Source organism: Cetorhinus maximus, chromosome 22 (assembly GCF_964194155.1).
Source record: "Cetorhinus maximus chromosome 22, sCetMax3.hap1.1, whole genome shotgun sequence".
In the NCBI taxonomy this organism is placed as follows: domain Eukaryota; kingdom Metazoa; phylum Chordata; class Chondrichthyes; order Lamniformes; family Cetorhinidae; genus Cetorhinus; species Cetorhinus maximus.
In genome coordinates, this window is record NC_135900.1 from 66437839 (window position 1) to 66461892 (window position 24054).

Genomic DNA, 24054 nt, shown 5'->3' on the forward strand with positions numbered 1-24054 from the left:
ATGGCTGCTCACCAGAATCTTGTCAGGCCTCCCAATCTTGCGTCACACCAGTGGGAAATTACATCGGCCTCAAACCCCTTTGAAAAGGAGTGGTGTACAAAAACTGGACCTCAGTTCACTTGTAACTTTGAGGTGAGTGGAACACACATAGCCTACCCGCCATAGCGCTGCGCCAGTCTTGTGGCAATGAATGCCACACTGCTGGGGCTGTAGGGTTGGTCTGCTCCTGCTCTTTGCCTACATTGTCCCAAGGAACACCGCTGTGCTGCGGTACTCATGCAGGCCTCCACTTTCAGAAACTAACACTTCAGCTGGAGGTGGGGTTGATGAACAGAAAGTGGGCAATGGGGAGGGAAGGCTGTGCAATGGCAGTGAGGGGGAAGGGCAAACACGAGGGGGCATTTCTGGGGTCTCCCTCTAACTTCTTGTTGCCACAAGAGCACACAGGAGTCTGCTTACAAAGGAGGACGACCCCCTTGCGATGAAAGCCACTGAAAGCCAATGGCTTCATCAGTGCTGTTAAAGGGCTATTCAGAACTCAGTGGCTTCACATCACAGTCACTGCATCTCAAGAATAACACAGGAATTTAGAATTTGTGAAGGCAGGTAATAGCGAAGGAGGCGTAGCTATATCATATATGGTACTCCATCAATGAAGGCCTGTCATGTGTTCACCAGATTTGATATTTTGACATTCCTAACAGGCCAAAGGGCATCTACTCATTGACCATGACTATGCCACATTAGAGATTGGAGCACAGAGCTAAGTTGGGTCCCTCATCTCAATTAAACCTTAGAATCCTGCACAGGGCTTAAAATGTCACATATCTGTGATGCCATCTTGGTCACCATGATGGAGTAGAAGCACCCTCGGCCGCCCGAGAAGCTGGAGTGGGTGGAGTCACAGGCCGTGGGGGCTGTGAGCGGCTGCACACCCTTGGAGTGTCCTGAGAGGAGGCCCCCGGGGTGTCCGGCTGACACTCATCCTCCCTGTGGGTGCCCGAGGGCCCGTCCCTGACTCCTGCAGGAGATGGCGCCCCTAGAGGGAGGTCAAGGTGCCTCATCCCCATGTCGCCTACATCTTGATGGTGCCCACCAGGGTGAGTGGCCATGGATTGCAGGGCCGAGCGCAAATCCGGCAAAACCTGCTGGGCCAAGGTCTCCATGGTGGTCTCCAGCCTTCCCATGGTGACCCCGAGGCGCTCGCATGTCGGAGCCACGACATCAGACAGAACATGGATGGACTCCTCCATCGTTTGCTCCAGTCTGCTGAGACTGTCAAATCGCTGCCGGATGTCATGCGGCCTGTCATTGCACTTCCAGCAGTGAGTTGGCGGCTGCTTCCAGAGGCTCATTGTCTCACTTAGACCGAGTGAGTGGCTGGTCTCCAGCAGCCCTCCGAGTGCTGGAGACCTGGGCTGTCCCTGCCTCCGACTGCTGTAGGGATGTGTCAATGAGGTGTTCTCCAGGAAGTGAGCCTGAGCCTAATCTACAGCTGTGCCCCACCGAGGCGTGTCTCTCTGAGCTGGTGGAGGGTGTGTGCGACGGTTCTTCCAGAGCTTCCTCTTTGGACGTGGTCTGGGGGTTCATACCGCTGCTCGAGTGGCTTGGCAACTTCAATCTGATGGTGCCGAGAAAATAGAGACTCGAGTTTCAGTTGATGAGCATGAACTGTATAAGACTGCATGTGAGCCACTATGATTGTTGGGGTATGATGAAGTGATGGACCATACTAGGTTGGTGGGATAGGCAGATATCCCCTTCCTCACAGTAGTGAGCCCTGTCCTCCCCAGGCAGTTCGGCTGCAGCCCCTTCGAACTAAGTGAGGGCAAGGATGTTGGCTGTCCCTCACCTGGTCTGCGCTCTCTCGCACCTGTTGTGCACCAGCTTGGCCTGTATGAAGAAGTAAGAAAGGCATGTGATGAGAAGGGATGGAGCAGAGGTTGGGTGAGTCGCATGTCCCTGTATGTGGTGAGCCCTCCCCAGAAGGGCCAGAGAATGGAGTGTGAGCAACATGACAGATGGGATGTGAAAGTCTCAGTGAGAGAATGAGTGTTGCTATGTGTCCCCCACTAATGGTTGTGTGAGATCCCTGAATAGACTAGCTGTTTGAGTGCATGATGCCATGATGAGAGTTTGATATTGGAGGGAGTTGAAGGATGACTCACCCTGGCGGAGCGGATAAGATCATTCATCCTCTTCCTGCACTAGATGGCATTTCAGACGTGGTTGCCATCCATGCAGATCTGCTCTGTAGCGGCCTCCCAGGCCAGAGACATGAGACTGCTGTGCTTACTGCAGCCATCCCTGGGATACAGGACATTCCTGTGCACCTGCACTCCTCTGACCAAGGCCTGGAGGGACTGGTGCATGAAGCGAGGTGCTGCCGCCTTTTTTGAGGCTTTTGGCCTTCCTGTGGCTGGAAGACATCTCTGCACGTGTCTACAAGACGTGTGGGCTGGAGACAGTGATATTATCTGTTGTGCTGGCGTTGAAATGTGGTGCCCGGACCTTTGACCCCACCAGCTGACGGCGGGCGGACGAATCAGCTCCTCGCCTGCCAGGTGATTCAGCCCGATATTCGCCTGTGCATAATTAATGAGCTACAAAGCACAGAATCTGGTGCGAGTTCCCAGCCTTCCGGCCAGTGAGGCGGACGCTGCCTAAACTGCCCACCACCACACTCAGTCACATAAATGGAAAATTCTGCCCTTTGTCTCTGAGCCAGAAGGCAATGGGTTCAAATCCACTCCAGTAAATGTGACTTAACCAACACCTCATGTTGATTCATCATCACTTCATTGCTTTTGTACTGCATGTCCTCATACGGAAAGCCATTTGCCCTTTCACAGCACCTGCAATCCTGCTTTGAAAGGGCTGTGCATCTCTCTGCCCTTAGATCTCTGTTTCTACCAGCACTGAAAGCCAAGACAAGGTTCACGTTTGCATCTTCAGCTTTGAGAAGCCCACTGGATTAATGATGAACCAGAGGCAGAAGAAAATTTGCGCATTTTTAAGGTTAACACAAAGTAAATTAATGGATCATTTTGTCTTCCCTGTGCAACATAAAAGGAGCCATTTGTCAAGACCTGGTCAGCAGTTCAGCACTCAGGGACAATTGCAGAGATGTCTTTGTTCCAGTCTAATCAATAAAGTGGAGATGAGCTGCTTTGAAAGTTGTGGCTTGTAATTAAAAAGCTAAGGGTAGGAATATTTTATTGTGCCGTCGAAATTGTATACTTAGTTGATCTATATTGTAATCAATAAATATTAATCTGCAAACTTAACATTGCTGGGAAGAGGTTGGTTGTAACTTGGTCTCTCAATTAGTTCCCTTATGACATTTCTTTAAGATGAACTTTTCTTCAGTGAAGCTGACTCTCCAAAACTGCATCCAACTGAATGATTACTATTAAATTCTTAACTTCCAGTTTTCTGATGCCCTCTATTCTATTTGTAACTTCCCTTGCTGTATGCTAACTTTACTAATTAGCAATTTGGAAAAGCAGATTAGAAAGTGGCTGCATTACGCTACACCCCTTGTCACATCTGTTACCACGTTTTTTATTTTTTTTTGTAGGTGAGGACAGCACCAGTTTGTTATTTTGTAGAACACGGTTATTTACATCCTGAATTAAGCTTGACAGGTAATACATTTTGACTGAATTTTCTTTAGGAAACAAAGCTTTGTAAATGATCATGGAATATCAAAATACCTAATTAAAGCAATGGAGCAGGCACTAATATTAGAATGAAAAATGACATGCCAATGTTGACTTGGGCCCCTTTACTGATTAAATTACAGTAATATTTTATGCATATTAACACTTGGTTGTCTGACCCTGTTCCTTAAAATATGGGTGCAGAGGGACTGCTACTTCATACTTAGTACGACAATGAAAATTATCCAGTGCAAATGGCTGGTTTGATTACACAATGGACACTTCTATATTTGTGCTGGGGCTCTGAGAGTTCAGCATTCAAAGGAAGGCTTGCAAGACTGAGCATTTCTCGCCATTCTATTTCTTTTTTTGTCCTTGCTTTGAGAAAGCGACCTCAACCCATCACTCTCCTCCTCTAGCACTCTGCCTTGCAAGGCAGTCTGTACAGATGTGCTGGGCTCTGCTGTGTGCTACAGAGGCCCAGGCTGGAATTTTCCATCCCTGTTGTCGTTTGGCATCATGGAGGAAGTGAGCCGACAATGTGACGAGAAGGCCAAAAATCAGTTTTACAACGTCATGAAACCAGTTTGTGATCATCCGCTTCCCCCTGTCAATGGCAGGCCATGTTTCCCACCATTGGAAACCTAATTTCAACGCTTTTGCATCTCATCATCCTGCCGGCCTGCCTGCCGGAATCTTCCCCCCACGCTGGATCATCCGGAAACAGACATGCCGACGTGGTTCACAACAGCATTTTAAAGGTATGCATCTGGTGAGCTAAACTTTAATGGGAACTCAGAGGTGAGTGCACACTAACATTGCGCAGCACTCATGAGGGTCGCCCGTTCAACTTCAAGGAAGAGGCGCTGCGCATTTGGGCAAGTCAGGCAAGGCAGCATGGTCTGATGGTAGTGCACAAGCATATGCTGGTGGTGGGGGTCAGTGGAGGGAAGTGGCTATGCATTAGGGAAACCTTGTATTATGTGAGCATTCTTCTGCAGTTGAGACAGTTCAGGCGCAGCCACATTGACATGCATGGAGTTGGGTTTCTAGGCTTATCTGCCCACTCAAGCAACGCAGAGACATGAAAGTGCCACCAAATGCTCCTGAACTTTTTACTCCTCGGGCACAGACTGTAAATTAATGAGCATTTTAGTGGACTGCAGAAGAGTTGGATGATTGGGCATGTTGTACAATCTCCTTGCTAAAGCTGCCCCTGGAGCAGTCACTGGAGGTGACACTCACAGCCCCTTGCAATGTCAGCATCCCGGTGTGGACCAGTCTCCCCCATGGTTCAAGCTAACAGTGCGGCCTTGCAGTGTGGGTTAGGAGAATGCCTGGGCCTGAGCTGAGAGCACATCATGCAGTCCAGTGGGCAAAGCTGCCACCAATCGGTCAGGTGGAGTGTGGCAGAGCTGGATAGGTTCTCAGGCAGCCATGCAGCGCACTAAACTCTGGCCATCCAAGTGGTGGCCAGCACTCTCCAGGATGCGTTGAGGGGCCTTCAGGTTTAACCAAGAGAGATTCTAAGTATAACCATGCTTACCCAGGCACCTCTCGCTTTCATCCTGCAGGAGGAGTATATCAACAGCATAGAGCCTTGTGACCTAGCTGTATGCCTCGTGGCGTACAGACAGCGAAGACAACAGAGAAGAGAGAGTGATGGAGATGCCTGGCAATACAGAGGGAGGAGCAGCACCCTCAGGAAGATGGGTCTCCCACACAAGTTGCTGAAGAGTCAGATCAAGCTGTTGTTGGTTGGTGCCAAGCTAGACCCAGGTTCTACAGACAGTGCTCGTCATTCTTGAAGATGACCAAGAACCAGTGTCACTGAAGACTGCGCCTGCCCAGGGAACCAGTCGGTCACACAGGCAACGTGCTGCAGGATTTGCTGCCACAGGGATTGGAGGGCATCCACTGCCAGTGGCAATGAAAGTGACCACGGCACTCAATTTTTACGCCAGTGGCTCCTTCCAGGGCTCCACAGGTAACCTGTGTGGGATCTCACAAGCTTCCATGTGCAAGTGTGTCCAGGACCTCACGGTCGCCATGTTCACAAAGGCACACAGCTTTGTGCATCTCATCTGGGGTCAGGCAACCAGGAAGCAAGAACACTGGGATTTGCTCAGGTATCTGGTTTCACACAGGTGCAGGGTGCCATCAACTGCACTCACATGGCGCTTAGATCTCTATGGCAGCAAGCAGTCAACTACATCAACCACATGGACTTCTACTCGCTGAATGTCCAGCTGGTCTGTGACCACAGCAAACTCTTCCTGCAGGTCTGCGCACAATTCCCTGGGAATGTCTACGACTCCTACATACAAAGCAGGTCTCAGATCCCTGAGATCTTCCAGGGTCCACTGAGGCTGCAGGGCTGGCTCCTCGGGGACAAGGGTTGCCTGCAAAGATCCTATCGCATCCTTTGTGAGCTGAACCCTTCAGAACCACACCGTCATCGGATACAGATGCTGATGAGATGGGGAGCCAGCCACAGCTCAAAAGGTGCTGAGAGCACAGAGAGAGAGAATGACGGACTCTGTGCTGCCAGCCCAGGACATTCTGGCCGCAATAATAAGCCCCATCAAGGTGCAGGCACGGCTGTTGTGACCAGTGGCAGTGAAGGTGCACCATCAATGTGCTGGGAAGGTTGCACAAAGCACAGGGAGGAGGCCTTGGACTGAGACACCTGACTTTATCCTGTGCAGGAACCAAGGTTTCACATCTGAGTGACATGAGCACTGCTCATCAGAACAAGAGCCATAGACAGGATGACATTTTTGGGGGTTTATTTACAATAGTCAACATTAACTACAAGTGATTAACGCCCCGGCCCACACGATGAATCTACATTCTCTTAACCTTTCTTGGTCTCTCCCCAGATATCCACAGCAAAGTTGGAGGCAGCCTGCTGACTGCTACGCACTGTGATGACATTGATGAGTGTCCTCTGGACAGCCAAGACCTGGAGGGCCCCAGCCTGCTTCAGGGTTCCTGCTGTGTGGCAGTGGCCCCCTCCTCGGCCTGTGGAACTGGAGCTGCTGGGGTCACAGGTAGACGGGATTCGGATGGGCCGGACACTCCAGGTGTCACCTAAGTGGATGGCCCCGGGGTGTGTACCTGCTGATCCTCCTCCTTATGGGTGTCTGAGGGTCACTGGCTGACTTCTTGAGGAGAAGGGGAAGCTGAGTGAGATTGACCTGCCCCACACTCCTCCCATGTTGACACTGTTGGAGGCCAACAACGTCAGCGATGGAGTTCAGCATCCTGTCTGTTCGCAAGCATGACCCTGAACGTCAAGTTTGGCAGCCCAAGTCCAGAGGCCTTGGGGGCCACAATGCAGCCCCACGAGCCATGAGTTGGACAAACCTGACACAGGTGCATACTATTGGTGTCTGAGGAGCAACATATACAGTTTATATCCACACTCCCATTGACTCAATATACGTCACGATTCTGATTCTCACTGAAATTAGTGCTTTAAATTTAGGACCCATCCAACAATGTTAGGGGGAGATGGTGACATGGTGGTAATCTCACCGGACTAGTATTCCAGGCTAGTGCCTTGGGGGCTCAGGTTCAAATCACACCGTAAGCTAGTGGAATTTAAATTCAATTAATACATTTTTTCAAATGTGGAATTCTGGTCTCTGTAATGGTGACCATGAAGCTATCACCAATTGTCATAAAATCCCATCTGCTTCACTAATGCTCTTTAGAGATGGAAATCTGCCATCCTTACCCGTTTGGCTATCTACCCACAGCAATATGGTGACTCTTAACTGCCCTTTGAAATGGCCAAGCAAGCCAGTCAAACAAAACTGCGACAGGAAAGTCAAATAAAACCAGATGAATCACCTTGCATCAACTTAAGCAGCAATAATGGCACAGCCTGCCCTGTTGACCCTGCAAAGTCCTTCTTGGTAACAGCTGGGAGCTTGTGCCAAAACTGGAAGAGCTGCCCCACAGGCTAGTCAAGCAACATCCTGGCATAGTCATACTCACCAAGTAATACCTTACCATGCCGTAGGCATTGCCAACACCATCTCTGGGTATGTCCTGTCCCACCAGCAGAACAGACCCAGCAGAGGTGATGCTATACAGTCAGGAGGAAGTTGCCTTCAACATTGACTCCAGACCCCATGAAGTCTCATGACATCAGGTCAAAACATGGGCAAGGAAGCCTTCTGCTTATTACCGCCTATCAACCCCCCCCACCTCAGCTGATGAATCAGTACTCCTCCATGTTGAACACCACTTGGACGAAGTACTCACGATGACAAGGGCACAGAATGTACTTTGGGTGAGGGACTTTTACGTCCATCAAGAGTGGCCCAGTAGCACCACTACCGACCGAGCTGGCCGACTCCTGAAAGGCATATTTGCCAGATGCTAACCAGATGGTAAGGGAACCAAGAGGGAAAAACCTATTAGACCATGTCCTCATCAATCTACCTGTCAGAGACAGTATCAGTAGGAGTGACAACCACACAGTCTTTGCGAAAATGAAGTCCTATCTTCAAAATGAGTATACCCTTCATCATGTTGTATAGCACAACCACCGTGTTAAATTGAATAGATTCAGAACACATCCAGCAGCTCAAAACTTGCATTCATGAGGCGCTTTTGGCCACCAGCAGTGTCAGAATTGTAGTCAACCACACTCTGTAATCTCATGGCTCAGCACATCACCTGCTCTACCATTACCACCAAGCCAGGGAATCACCCTGGCTTAATGAAAAGTGCAGGAGGACATGCCAGGAGCAGCACCAGGCATGCCTAAAAATGAGGCATCAGCCTGGTGAAGCTCCAACACAGGTGTATTTGCATGCCAAACACTGGAAGAAGCATTCGATAGACAAAGACAAGCCATTCCATAACCAAAGAGTCAGATCAAAGCTTTTCAGTTCTGCCACAGCCATGAATGGTGGCGGGCAATTAGACAACTAACGGGAACAGGAGGCTCCACAAATATTCCCATCCTCAATGCTAGCGGTGGGGTTGGGGGACGCGGTGCTGCACATCAGTGTAAAAAACAAGGCTGAAACTTTTGCAACCATCTCCTGTCAGGAGTGCCAATTGGATGATCCATCTCAGCATCCTCCTGAGGTCCCCAGCATCACAGATACCAGTTTTCAGCCAATTCAACTCACTCCATTTAATATCAAGAAGCGGCTGAGGGCCCTGACAGCCCATCCCAGCAATACTATTGAAGACTTGTGCTCCAGAACTAGCTGCAACCCAGCTAAGCTGTTCCAGTTCGGCTATAACACTGGCATCTACTTGACAATGTGGAAAATTGCCCAGTTTTGTCCTGTCTACAAAAAGCAGGACAAATCCAATCCAACCAATTACCACCTTAGTCTACTGTCAAGACCTAAGATGTGAAAGACATCATAAACTGTTAAATCAAACCTTACCTTTTCTCTTATTTAAAAAGTGGACCTTGCTAAACCAAAAGATGGCTGTTACAGATTACATGATTCACAAGTTGGCTACAGTTTCTGGAAATTTCCAACAGCAGTTACAGAACAAAAGCTCCCTCATACTTGTGGAACCCCATGCCTCTCATTGTGAGGACACATTACAATCAACAAAATCAGGGACCAGCAGATGATCCGTCTCCTGAGCCTGGTCCTATAACAAAGGGGGAAGCCATCAAAACTCGTTATACCTACAGAGATGCTAAAAGCAACCATTTATCTCCTAAGGTGAACAATGGATTTTGACCAGAGGCACAGAATCTGTTTTTTAGCCTGCAACTGACTCATTAATGGGCAACATCACATGATGAAGCTTCTGGCCTTTGCAAAGTTTTATTACATTTCCAGACTCACAACTCAGTCTGCTGTTTAAACTCCAGAGTAAACATCAAAGCAAGACTCCAGGCTGACCAACAGTCTGCATCAAGTCTATGCCTCCTTGAACCCTGTTTCTCTGGAAGATTCCTGGCATTGTCTGTCGAGCAGACTCAATCTCTCTATACCAACCTCATCTTGCTGCATCACTATCAACTTTAAAGGAATTCTGCAAAATCTTGCCTCCGCTAGCTGAACTGTAACTCCTCTGTGAAGGAGCCCTCACTGGACTCTGATAATTATGTGAATTGATATCCATATGTGTGGCGTTTTTTCTTTTAAATTATTCATAGTTGTAAAAGCTCCTCTTTTATATCTTCTTATTGTGTTCTGTGTGTGTATGAAGTTGCGACCGTTCCCCGGGTTTGAATGTGTGAATAAACTTTACTTCTGATTTAACCCTAAAGAGAGTTTGCTGTGAGCCACTTTAAAAATTAACCTCACAAACAAAGGGTTTGGGGAAACACCCCACAGCCTATTTCAAAAATGAAAAAATACCTCTAATAACAGACAAACAGCACAAAAAATATAGGAGTTCAGTTTTGCCTCCCTCCCCTGTCAGTAACAGTGCTCTTGATCATCAGCAAAGTGATAGACTATGCTAACAAGTGGCAATTACACAGCAATACCTGCTCACTGAAGCTCAGTTGGGTTCCACCGAGGCCATTTGGTTCCTGGCCTCATTATAGCCTTGGTTCAAACATGGATTTAAAGAGTTGAACTCAAGAGGAGAGGTGAGAGTGACTGCCCTTGGCATATGTCACATCAAGGACCCCTGGTAAATCTGAAGTCAAAGGGAATCAGGGGAAAACTCTCCACTGGAATCCCTAGCACAAAGGAAGATAGTTGTGGTTATCGGAGGCCAGTCATCACAGTCCTGGGACTTTGCTGCAAGGGTTCCTCAGAGTAGTGTCCTTGTTCCCAACAATCTTTAGCTGCTTCATCCTTCATAAGGTCAGGAGCGGGGATGTTCACTGATGATTGCATGATAGTACCATTCAAATCTCCTCAGATACTGAAGCAGTCCGTGTCTATATATAGCCAGACCCGGACAACATTCAGGCTTGGGCTGATAAGTTGAAAGTGACATTCGCACCACGCAAGTACCAGACAATGGCCATCTCCAACAAGAGAGAATCCAACCATCTCCCGTTGATATTTAATGAAATTACCATTACTGAATCTGTCATTCTGAACATCCATTGACCAGAAACTGAACTGGAACAGCCATATAAATGCTGTGGCTACAAGAGCAAATCAGAAGTTGGGAATTCTAAGGTGAGTAACGTCCTTACTCCCCAAAGCCTGTCCATCATCCACAAGGCACAAGTCAGGAGTGTGATGGAATACTCTCCACTGGCCTGGATGAGTGTGACTCCAATAACATTCAAAAAGCTCAACACCATTTGATTGGCATCCTACTCATCACCTGAAACTTTCACTTTCTCTACCACCAACGTACAGTAGCAGCAGTGTGTACCATCTACAAGGTGCACTGCAGGAATTCACCAAGGCTCCTTCGACAGCACTTTCCAAACCCATGACCTCTATCACTTAGATGGAGAAGGGCAGGAGACACATGGAAACATTGCAAATGTTTCCTGCAACATCCCCACCAAGCCACACACCATCCTGACTTGGAACTATATTGCTCTTCCTTCAGGGTTACGGGATCAAATTTCTGGAACTCCCTTCCTAACAGCACAGTGGGTGTACCTACACCACATGGGCTGCAGCGGTTCAAGAAGGCAACTCACCACCACCATCTCAAGGGCAATTAGGGATGGGCAATTAATGCTGGCCTAGCCAGCGACGCCCATATTATCATGAAAGAATAAAACAAAATGAGCCAACTAAAAACAGCCCCTTCTGAAACCTTCCGGAACACTTCATTGGCCAGACGCTATACTCTACAAGTCAAAAAAAAAGTTTGCAGACTATCAGAGGCACAATATAGCCTTCTTTATATTAAATTTTGCTGGTCAGGGGAAAGCACTGCAAGTAAATGCCCATATCAACATGACACACATAAAAGGAACACGAGGGGCTATTTTCAACTAATTGCTTGTTGACGTTGCAGTTCGGGGGCTTGTTATGGAGAATGCCAGAGAAAAGGAAAATTGGGGCAGTTTCTCAAACTGGCACCTAATCTGCAACAACAGCTTTACATTCTGATGGTATGTTGAAATTACCTCCAATTTATCAAGAGAAATTCACAGGCAGTGAGAATGAAATAGTTAGGAAAAGCATTTATAAGGTGTAGGTTCTAATTTTTGCTTCTTTCACAAGTGACGGTGCAACTCACTGATACAGGATGGAGAAAAACCTTGGTGCCTCATGTTTGATGGATGCAATGCATTTACTTTAACTCACAAAGCCTTATAATATGCACACAATGGCTTTCTTCCACAAGAAACCAAGGCATCACTGCGTGAGAGTAAATCACCAGGGATGCAATTCTAATATTCTAATCAGCATTCCATGTCTTTAAGTTGGTCTGTCTCATTAAAACTTGCGCAGCGTGAGGTGACTTAATTCCCAACCCATTTCAACGTGCATCTCATACAGTTACATGAAAAATTGTCTTCACTGGTGCAGTGGGATATAAAAGCATGGAGCACAATACTAATGACTCCATGCGTAATCCCTTCTTCCCCTTCCATTGCCTATGTGATTAATGTAATCTGCGTAGTTTTCCTTCTTTTCACTTTCTCGGTCTTAATTCCTATTTCTTCATCCTTACATTGTGTCTTTCTCGGTTTTCCATCATGGAAATCCAGGCATCACATTCAAGTCATCATTGAACTGGTCAAGAAGTTATGGTTGTGTTTGCCTTGCCTTTGTGATGGCTAGCCTCTGACCCGACACTATGATTGCCATGTCTAGCTAATTAAGTTACATACTGAAGATATACAGTTAATGAATCTGCACAATTGCTCATTGTCATCATACTATACCTCAGAGGGTCTTTTAAAAAAGAAAAGCAACTCTGAAAGTATTAATTTGCACTGGGTTTTCTTTCCACAGGTACAAGTGGCTCTTTAGTACATCACCAAAGCGGTCACATGCAAAGCCAGGCAGTGAATATTAGCAGGCCCTCCACCATGGAGGGCATCACAGTTACTCCCAGTACTGATCTCACCCCTTGTCCATGCATGCGATATTTTCAAATGGGAGTCACTGCACAGCAATCAGGAAGGGGAATCCTGACTGAAGTTTTTTTGTCTCCCTTCTTAGGGATATAGAGGTCAATTATACTGGCACCCCAGTTGAAATCATAACTTGGTTCTGACTTGGAGTCTTTTAGTCTACATTGAGTGGTATCTTTGACCCACCAAGCAATTGAGGGAGCTTCCTGTGGAATCCAATTGAGAGACATTTTGTAAATGCTTTTCTCTATTATTCTATAATCACCGAGCATACAGTTGTCGTCAATTCATGACCTGTGCGTTATGAAGCAGTTGACTTTTTCTTCCATTTTGTAGGCCTATCTCAATTCTTCCTTTTCTACTGACCTCATTTCCCTCATCAAAATGGTCTCCCAAGATTTCAACAATGTTAATCTCAAATTGACTTTACCAGGTGCATGAGAATGGTTCAAGCAACTCTCTCTCTCCTGGGTTCTTAGCTTCTGCCTAGTGCCTTCCAGGAACTGCACTCAACTCGAGAACCCAAACCCTACTTTTGGAGACTCCAAGTTGTTTTCTGCTCCCCCATGCCACTGTGCACTGCTCTCCTAACACACTCCACCACCTTGCTTTGCTTTCCAGTTGCCTTTCTGTGCTTCATGTCATTGTACTTTGTCACAGCTTCAGGTTTCCTTTTCTTTATTGCTGGGTCTGGCCTATGTTGGGATAAGTTATGTTCTTTCCTGCATTTCTCCATGTTTTCCACAATTCCTACAGAATTGGCAGCTTCTTCTTCCAGTAACCTTCAGTTGTCTATGGGAAGAATGGAAAGCTTCTGGTCATGGTTCAATTTGTACTTGGGCATTGCAAGACTTGTAACACATCATAAGAAAGGTTGTATGTTGCATCCTACTCTGGCTTTTCAAGACATCAGTCCACACTGAATTTTATCTTTCAATTGGGGCGGGTACAGAAGCAGGTGGGCACGGAATTTCGTGCCGTTGGCTGGCATGCTGGTTTTCTGGCTCCATCCCACTCCCTCCAGCAATCTTTCAGGAGGTTGGATAAGAGGGTGGAAGGACTACCTGACCACAAATGATGGGAAGCTAACTGAGACCCTTAAACACCTCTTAAGGCCTAATGTCAGAGGCCACCTGGGATTTTCCAGTTGTTCTCCAAGTCCCAAATGGAGCTTGGGACAGTGCAACTTCCTGGAGGCAGCGTCCCAAGGTAGAACAAGGGGCCAGAGCTCCAGGCAGGCTTAGCTGCTGCCCCAGGCCACCTTGTGGGGAAGGGAAGGTTCCCCCTGCTGTCACATCCACAACCACCACCTCCACAGTGGAGGTCCAGGTGCAAAGGCCTTTTTAAAAAATTTTAATTTAAAGGAGTTGGAGAGAGGATTCCTCCATCTTGGGGTGCTCTCTCCAGCCAGCACCCTGCTACTTCCTCTAAGCTGGAGGGCTACCTATTGGTCCTCCAGCTTCAAGAGTCCACCCACTGTCCTTAATTGGACGGTGACCTGCCCTCTGGGCATTAATTGACCAATTTGGGGAAATCGCAGGTGAGAGTGATTGTTCCCCACATGGTACAGGCTTCTGACCCCCAATTGACAGCAGAGTCCTGGAACCCACAGGGAAAATCCTATTGCATCCAATATGGGGCTAGATTTCAATCTCCTTTAAATTTTTACAAACTGTTTCTCATTGGGATTCCACAGGAATCTCCCCCAGTTGTTTGGCGGGTAAAGATACCACTCAATGTAGACCAAAAGATTCCAGGTCTGACCTAAGTTGTGATCACAACTGGGGTGCCAGTATAATTAACCTCAGTATCCCAAAGGCCAGAGGTTCAAAATATTATCCAGGCCAATAAAGTCAAGCTAAGGGGTATCTTCACAAATCACACCTCAGTTAGGCTTTGAAAACTCCATTAAGATTATCATTCCCTAGTCATGCCTTTGCCTATGCATATTGTGAGGACAACTCTAAGTCTTTTGAAGGAAGAACAGGAGTTATCCTATGCTGTGTAGAACATCTCACTAAGCAGATAATGTTATGTGTTAGCACTGTCACAACCTGTCCTCAGAACATTGACATATCTGTTCCTTCCTCCAACTGTTTCACTTGACATGGGATATAAACAGAAGGAAGAGCACACACATTGAGCAGCACTTCCATTAATTAAAAGCACTAAAACCAGAACGGATGACTCACGTCAGAGAAAAGTGCTAGTGGCTTCCAAAATTGTACTAAATATTGCTTTGTGATGTTGTCATTGCATTCTACAGTCTGGAGTTCTCTCTATGTTGCACCAGTAAAAGTCATGGAATTTTAAATGTAAGTTGAGCCTAAAACAGGTTCCTGCGATCTTTAACATTGGTTTTGGGCTGGAAGGCAACCTCATGAATAAAACTGGCCGTACCCGCGATAAATATAAAGAACACAGTGAGATTCCACTGATTGCTCCTGTTTGCGACCTCAGTGGCTTCTCAAATTCAGCACAAGTGTCAGTAAACATGTTTAAGAAGTTTGTAAGAATTAAAAAATATTCAATTCACTATGAAGCTGACTAGTGCGTATCAATGAAATTAATCTTTTAAATACATTTTCCATGGTTTAAAATCAAGTTACTCACCTGTGGAAAACTAGACACTCATTAAAAGTGCATTTTTTTTGGAAAACCCATTTTCAGCTGCATTACTAAAACTGCTTTACAAACCAGATTACCACTCTTAATTATATCACGGAACGTTTTATAAATGCAAGGTAAAAATGTGCTCTCTGTTAAACTGACCAATTGCGCTGGTTCATGGATGAATTTACATTTGTCACCATGCAAGTGAATTTAGGCAGAAACATGCACCAGAACTTTAGCAGCCAGGTTGCCAATTGTGCCCAATTACATCATTGCTGGATTGACTGTCTAATTGAACAACTGAGTACAATACTGGTGAGGGGGGGGGAGTTTTCCACTCCAGCCGGTAGTGGGAATTGTAGCAGGCAAGGGCACCTAATTTGGCAGGAGGTAAAATGTCTGCTTCCCAACTTTGTGTTAAACTGTTGGAATTTTGTTATCCCGAATATCAAGGCGGGTTAAACTTCCCGACAAACAACGTCGGGAGCCCCATTTGCATACATCAGCATCTCATTAAAAGGCCACCTCCTTGGACCCCATGAGGTAATGGCAGGGTGGGCGAATTCCTGCCTGCCCCGCCACGAGATTCGCCGAACTCCTCACTGATGCTTAATTGATGAGCTGAAAAGCAGAGGATCGCGCATGTTGACCCACCCTCCCGCCCAGTGGGAATAACACCGACTTTCCCGCTCACCACCAGACTTAGGCTGGAATTTTCCAGCCCCGTTGGCGTCAGGTGGGCACGAGCGGACAATATGGCAAGGCCAAAAGTCGGTTTTATGCCATTGTGGAACAAGTTTGCGATTGTCTGCTCCGCCAGTCAATGGCGGGCTGCGTTTCCCACAGTCCCGCGTTGGGAACCTAATGTCAATGCATTTGCATCTCATCGTGTTGCCTGCTCGCCAGAATCATCCCCCCCACCCCACCATGTCAAATGTACTGCCCATGTCGGCGGAAAACACGCTGGCACAGAACATGTCTTGACAAGTGTGATGTGCAAAAGTCAGGATCACCATTAGAGTCTTGCTCAAATTGCGGACACCCAGAGAGCAGAAGATGTTGGAGCCCTACAGCAACCGGACCCTGGGGGAACTCGTGCATTGCTTTCTGGGTCAATTCTCATGGACATGGCTCTGCCACAAAACTGCTCACGGAAGGTGGGAGGTCTCCGTTGATATCTGGGGTCTGCTTCGGGACATCACGGTCTTGACCATGGGCTGCTATGGATGATCGTCAAGGTGGTGGAGTGGAAGGTCCAGCTGAGTGGGAGATAAAGATGTACTGGGGGGTTGGATGCTGGGGGAGGAAAGTCTAGGTTTGGCTGGGAGTAGATGAGGTACCAGGGGTGGGGGTGAGGTTGGGAGGGGGGGAATAAAGGTGGTGGGGCTGTGAGGTTGGGGGGGGTGGTGCGAGGAAGGAGTCTGGAGGGGAGGAGGGATATCCAGGTGAATGTGCAAGGGAGGGGTCTGTGGAGTCAATGGCTACTTCCTGGGTGGGGTGGGGGGTGAACTGAAGGTGGGCACAGGAGGAGGGAATGATGACTGTGAGATGGGGCAGAGTGAGCTGGAAGGGTGGGAGGGTGAGGTTGCAGTGGTAGTAGTAGAAGGGTTGGCGGGTGTGGTTGGTGGGAATTTGGAGGCAGACATGGATCCTGGGGGTGGGAAGGAAGAGTTCGGGGAGGTCTATGTGGATGGGGGTGGGGTTCTTGGGAAGGTCAGGAATGTGCACATTCACCTGGACATCCTGGAATGAAAAGGGTTCTGGTTGGTAGGTGATGGTGGGGAGGTTGAAAGTGGTGCCGGGGCGGGGGGGGTCAACAGTGATGGGTGAATGGACATGGGTGACTGGGAGAGGGAAAAGGACAGGGGAGCTGAGAAGAAACAACCATGTTATTCAAATCGAACGTGAGCACAATCTCATATTGGACGGTGCTGCATGGGAGTGTGATCGGGTGGGGGGGGCGCGGAGATGCAGCTCAGCTCAGATGGACAACTGAAAGTGAACCCCAGCAGACAGTATTGAAAATGCTCAGGACATTGAGATGAGTTTGATGGAGGAAGGCTCCGTGTGAGTGGGAGAGTGCTCGCACGAGGCTCTGAAAGGCCCTGCCACACACACACTTCTCCTCCCAGAATCATTTGTGGTCCAGCTGCATGAAGCTGAAATGCTAGTGGGAGGGGGGTGGGGAATGCAGGGGAAGGACTTGCAAAGCCTGTAAATGAAGCTGAAAGAAACCATTACACCTTACTCAGTGAAAATGAATATATTTTCAGATTGTAAAGTGGCAGAAATGTGTTCACCCATGGAACCACTTATCACCAGGAATTCTTAACTTTTCTAACCCTACCACTTCTTCTAGGTGCTGCCCTGACATCCACAGCAGGGGTGGAGATGGCCTGTGAAATGGTTGGCTCTGCTGCCTCTGATGACTTTGGTATGTGTCCTCTGGACAGCTGAGGCCTTGGAGGCCCCGGCTTGCTCTGGCTGTCCTCCTGTGGGCCAGCTGCTCCCTCTGCAGTGACAGAGGACAAGGTTGAGGGGGGGTCACAGGCAAAGGGGACTCGGAGGGAGAGGACTGCCTGAGATTCCTGATTGGATGACCCAGGGGTGTCCAGCTGCTGCTGCTCCTCCCTTCAGGTTCCCGGGGGCCCTGGCCTGACTCAGAGGGGAAGGAGCACTTGGAGGGATATCGAGGTGCCCCGTTTCCCTCTCGCGTTTCCACTGCAAGAACTCACCCATGGCTACCACGATGGAGTGTGGGTCTGCGCATATGCTCTGCTGGGCCAGGGTCTCCATGGCGTCTACCATCCTTCCCATGGGGACTTCCACATGTGCACATGGGCGCCAGTTCATCAGAGAGCAGGCAGACACACTCCTCTGACTTGCGAGCCACTCTATTGAGGGCTTCCAACAGCTCTGCGTGATGTTCCCCCGCCTTCTGCTGACTCTTCAGGATGAGTTGGAAGACCAAACCCAGAGGTTCATCATCTGACTCGGACCCTCACAGATGCCTCTTCCCCAGCAGTCCTCCGAGTGCTGGGGAGCTCGGCTGAACCTGCCTCCTCCTGCTGCGGACACTTCTTTGCACTGGTGGAGGGTGTGGGTAAGCGCTGTGACGGGTCTTCCAGGCTGCTTATTTCCAGCCCTTCAATGGAGGAGGTGTCCTCTTGGCTGGAGGTGAGGACCTGGATGGAGCTGAGGGACTGGCTGGCTGAGGGTGTCGGTCACTTGGCAGAGCTCCCTGTGAACCAACGTAGAGATGATTAGTGCATGGCAGCTGAGTCAAAAGCAGGCGAGAGCACATTTGCGTTGAGAGAGGGATGATGTGGTGCAGGATCCTCCAGTGGGTGTTTGCCGCAAACCTCACCATTGCTACGGGCAGGGTCCACATCCTCACCAGTCAGCACAATGGCACACTCCTCAAAGTGAGTGAGGGGCTTAATGTGGACCACTCCACCCTGGTATGGGACCTCTCCCTTTTGTGAGCCAACTTGTTCTGCATAAAAACAGAGGGAGAGTGTGAGAGCAGGATGCATGGCGAGTGGAGCCATGGACAGGATGAGGATGTGAGCTCGAGAGGATATGAGCCTGATGGAGATGTGAGGGTGTGTGTGAGAGTTAGTGGTGTTGTCCCTTGAGGTGCGAGATCCCTGTGAATGTGTGATGGGTTTGAGAGTGTGTGAGTTGAGAATGATGAGGTGGTTGACTTACCCTGGCAGAAAGGATGAGAACATTCATCCTCTTCCTGCACTAGATGGCTGACCATTTCTGTGCTCCAGTGGCACTGACCATTGCTGCCACCCCCTCCCAGGCCAGACTGGTGATTCTGGTGGACCTCCTGCAGTGGGGGCAGAGGGCAACGCAGTGGCCTTCCACTGTGTCCATCACGCACCCCAGAGAGGTGCCACTAAATCTGAGGCTGCCGTCTTCTTTGCTTTCGGGGCATCTGTCACCTAGAGCAGTCCTAGTCTAAAGCCAGGAAGTAGGCCTGCACTCTGGTGCACTTGAAATATGGCGCCTGGAGTGAGGAAGCGCTGAGGTCACGGTGTGGCGGGCTACTCAAAGCCCGCCTACCGTCGAGCTGGTGTGTTACCCGTGAATGGGGGACGTGCCGGGAATGGGAGGATACGGCGTGAAAAGCCGCCATTGCAGGCGGCAAGTAAAATGTCCTTTTCTCTGCGCTCTACCACACTTTGTGCAGATCTGGGACTATTACGCTCTTAGCCTTTAGAATGGAAAATTCCATCTGAAGTTCCTCACTGTCGCTAGGTCAAAGTCCTGGAACTCCCTCCCAAACAGCACTGTGGGCGTTCCTACAACACATGGGACTGAATTTTGAGGTCGTCGGATGGGCGGGCCCAGGAATGGACGGGAAAAGGTCCACTGCCCGTGATTGGCCCTCGACCACGAGTTCACACTGGCTGGCCAGTTAACGGACAGCCAACATGGAAGGTGCTCTGAAACGCTCAGCGCTGCCGGGGTGTAGGGGGGAGGAGGGTGAGCATGGAAGTCTGCACATGTACGTGAAAGCTTCCTGAGGGCACAAAGCTGCGTCAGGGAGCTGAAGAAGTGGAGAAACAAAAATAAAGATTTTGAAGATGATATAAACACGTGCCCGCATGTGACTCAGTCACATAAAGAGGGACACGTTTAAAATAATGGTGACAAATATTGAATGGATTTTTATTTACCGTCGGTAACCTCATCCCGCCCATGGATGAGGTTTTGTTAAAAATGCAAAGGCCGCCTGGCCTATTTGTCCACCCACCAACTGAACAGTTGAACGGGCAGCAAAAAATACAAATTAATTACCTGCTCAAGGGCCTTAATAGGCCTCTTAATTGACCGCGAGTGTGCGCAATGACGTCGGGATGCTCGCCCAACATCATCGTACGTGATTTAACGCCCGATGGGGTCAGGTGCGCACCCACCTGACGACCGTAAAATTCAGCCCAAGGACTGCAGCGGTTCAAGGAGGCAGCTCACAATCACCTTCTCAAGGGCAATTAGGGGTGGACAATAAATACTGGCCCAGCCAGCAATGTCTACACCCCATCAACAAATATAAAAAAGTGACAGGTAATGTAATTGCTGCTGTGACATATCTCTTCCTTCAGGTTTTCAACAATTTAGACAATTCAGCTCCGTTATCTTTTGCTTCCGCGTTTTCAAATTTCACGATTTAAATTCTCCTTGATTTCCCCAGCTGCTGCTGGACATTCGCCTCCATGAACCGTCGACAGAACTTAAAAAATGGCAGAATATGGAGAGGCTGTTTGGCTTCAATCCTAGCAAAGGAGGGGTACAGATTTATGTATCTATACAACTCTACAAAACATCTCCGTGATCAAAGAGCATACGTTGAAATTCAAAATACTTTACCGCAAGGTTTGCTTTATTCAGCACCAACTAGTTTCTTTCCACGGATGATGGGATCACCACCAAAACCTCTTGCAAAAAGCATTTTGCATGTACTTTTGGGCACCACAGTGCTTGCGTTCATCCCTTTAGTGTCTGGAGCACATTGCACCATAATTCTTGTATTGTTCTTTCAACCGAAGATGTTCTACTTTCTCTAGACGCAGACAATATTACCCATCTTTTTGCTCTCTCTGGCTGTCTCTGCTGATTTATGAGCCTGTTACACCTGTGTCTGTCTGAACTTGGTAGATTATAGGCTGGATTTATCAGTCATGATTTCAGGACAAAAGTGTGGCCTTCTGGGAGAAAATGATGGAGCCTGTCATCTCTATCAAATACATGGGACAATTCGAATTGACTCAAAATGAAGGGATTAAAGGCTTGATCATATTTTTGTATTGTACACAACCTGCATGTTCACTGAACAAAACCTTTTTACAATTAATATGCACCATTAGACAGTGCACGTGGTTAAAGTCAATGACCCCCTAAACCTATGAATACTCGACAGCTGTACAGACATGTGGACAAAAGCTGGTCTTCATAAATAGGGCAAGTTATAAACCTGTGATCTTTGTTGATTTGGCTTGTGAGATCTCACAGTCATTGCTTTTTGATGCCTAACATCATCTTTTGATCCAGGAACCTGAAGGCTGTTATTACCTTAAAAGCTATAGGCAATGTACAGACTGTCAAAGGGGACAGTGGCAGGTCAGAATTTAATAGACAATATAAGCCAATAGAAATGCAGTTGCTGAAGCAAAGGCAGCACAGACAGTTGTTCTGTTAACATCAAAATGTTAGCCCTTGGCCTGTGAATATTCTGGAAAAAAAAGCAATCTCTTGTTCTCCGGAATTTCATTACAAAGTATACAACAAGATGGCATCTTTTACACAAGAAGCTAACTCCTACCAACAGGTACAGCAGTGCAGTGGTTGCTGGGCTAACAATCCAGTGGCCGGACTAATAACCCAGAGAATGTGAACAGGAATCTGGCAGCACCATGGCCAACAACCAAAATCCCCGTGTTTACAGGGACATCGCCTCCCAAGGCAACACCCAGGGCTGCAGCGTCACGGAGCTCAGGGCTGATGTGGTCCCCAAAACTGCAGAAAGTTTCCGTGCATTGTGCACTGGCGAGGAGGCATTTGGTTACAAGGGCTCGATATTCCACTGAATCATTCCCGGCTTCATGCGCCAGGGCAGTGACTCCACAATGAACAATGGCACTGGTGGGAAGTCCATCTTTGGTGAGGAGTTTGCCGATGAAGCACACAGGGCTTGGTACCCTGTCTATGGCCAATGCTGGACCAAATACAAATGGATCCCACTTCTTTCTATGCACTGTAGATGCTCCATGGTTGGACGGAAAGCATGTTGCATTTAGTAAGGTTAAAAAGGGTTCCGAGGTCATAAAAAAGATGAAGAAATTGGGCAGCAATGATGGCAAAACCAGCAGTACTGTCAGCATCATTAATTGTGGACAAGTGTGGATGGAATTATATGATTAAATAAAACTTGATCACTTGCGATTACAAAAAAAATGCCAGGAGGAACTGGATCCGTGACCTCATGTACGTACCACGGGACCTGGCAAGTCCCACCTTTCTTCTCTTGGTACGCCAACTGCAGGGCCGGGTCCGTGTCGGGCTGATGGAGATGTTCCTCCAGCTCGAGCACCTCCTTCTCCAACTCCTCGACCCTGGATTTCCGCCTCTTTGTTGACTCCCTCACGTACTCCTGACAGAAAACGCGGACGTGGGTCTTGCCCATGTCCCACCCTAGCCTCAAGGAGGGGAAGCCTCCCCGATTCCTTCTCCAGCCGGCCCAGAAACAACGAAACGAGTCCAGGAACCGCTCGTCCTCCAGCAGCAGGTTGTTAAAGTGCCAGTACGCGGACCCCGTCCGAGCGCAGAACAGAGTGAGCTCCGTCCACACCAGACGGTGGTCCGTGCACGGAACCTGCTGCACAGAAGCCGATGGAACGCAGGACACGTACACCTTCGAAACGTAAAGACAGTCGAGTCTGGACACTCCGACTCCAGGTGACACGAAAGTGAAAATGCTGGAGTCAGGATGGAGATGTCACCAAATATCAACCAAGTCGAAGGACCTGACCAGGTCCCTCAACCTACCCACACCGAGCATATGGTGCTGGGCACCGTGACGGTCCCGGGCCTCGAGGGTACAGTTGAAATCCTCCCTGAGGATGATGCACTCGCCCGTGTCGATGGAGCCCAGATGAGTGGACACTTCCTCAAAGAGACTCGCTTGCTGCTGCGCACCCAGGGGAGCGTACACATTCACACAGTGAAGCGCCGCACCCCCCAGGTGCACGGTAAGGTGCAGCAACTGGCCTGGCACCGGCTCCTTGACCGCCAGGATCTACGGCTGAAAATGTGGGGCCAACAAGATAGCCACCCCACCAGAATTGGAGGCTGGGTGACTCAGGTAGACCCCCCCTCGCCACTCCAGGAACCACGTAGCTCTGTCTCCCGGAATGGTCTGGGTTTCCTGTAGGAAGCACACCACATACTTCCCATCCCGGAGGACCGAGACGTTCTGGAACCTGCACTGTGCGTCCCGGCTGCCGTGGAAGTTGAGGCTTGCCATGGTAGTCTCCATTGTCAGGAGTGTTCAACCCATCACCAACACCTCAGATAGTGCAGGAAGGAGAGGAGTACTAAGCCTTCCTCTCTTTCAGGAGCCCAGTGAGAAACACGTGGACTCTCTGCTTGGCATTCTGGTCCAGCCCTTGAGGGCCTTGTGGGTGGACCAGAACACCACCAGAAGTTAGTACCACCGGCCCAGGGCCGACTGGACCCTGTCTCAGCCACCGCGATCACTCGCCAGAGAATCCCGGAGCTCCCTGACGGGGATGATGGGGGAGTCGATGGCGGGCACCAGAGCCCCCACCACCTCACCCAGCTCCAATGGTGCTCACTGTTGACCACACGTCCTCCTCCAGTCAATCACCTCCGGCTTCCGACCGCTCCCCCACATTGAGTGTGGGGCTGATCCTGAGCAGCCAGCTGGCTCTACCTCTTCCTCAATCCCACCCCCAGATCGAGGTCCTTCATCAGGGGACAAGTCGCACCTGACCTCACGAACCATGAGGTCCTCCCCGTCCAAGGGGTGGCGCTTCTTCCGGGGGAGGTCAGGGGCCATGGAGACCTCCACGCGCAAGTCCCCAAATGGCCCGTTCCTCCTCCACCTCCCGGGAGCTCCGCCCTTTGGGACTTTGGTAGATCTAGCTTTGGCAGCACTACGACTGGCTCAAGGTCGCACGCCTTAATGCCGCTGGACCCAGGACCAACGATGGGCCCAGCACTGGATGCCAAGATGGCAAC

General features: G+C 49.0%; 1 pseudogene; it reads left to right on the plus strand.

Moving 5' to 3' along the window:
* LOC144696329 (peptidyl-prolyl cis-trans isomerase pseudogene) lies at positions 1 to 22215 on the plus strand (annotated as a pseudogene).
* Positions 22216 to 24054: the final 1839 nt, after the last annotated feature.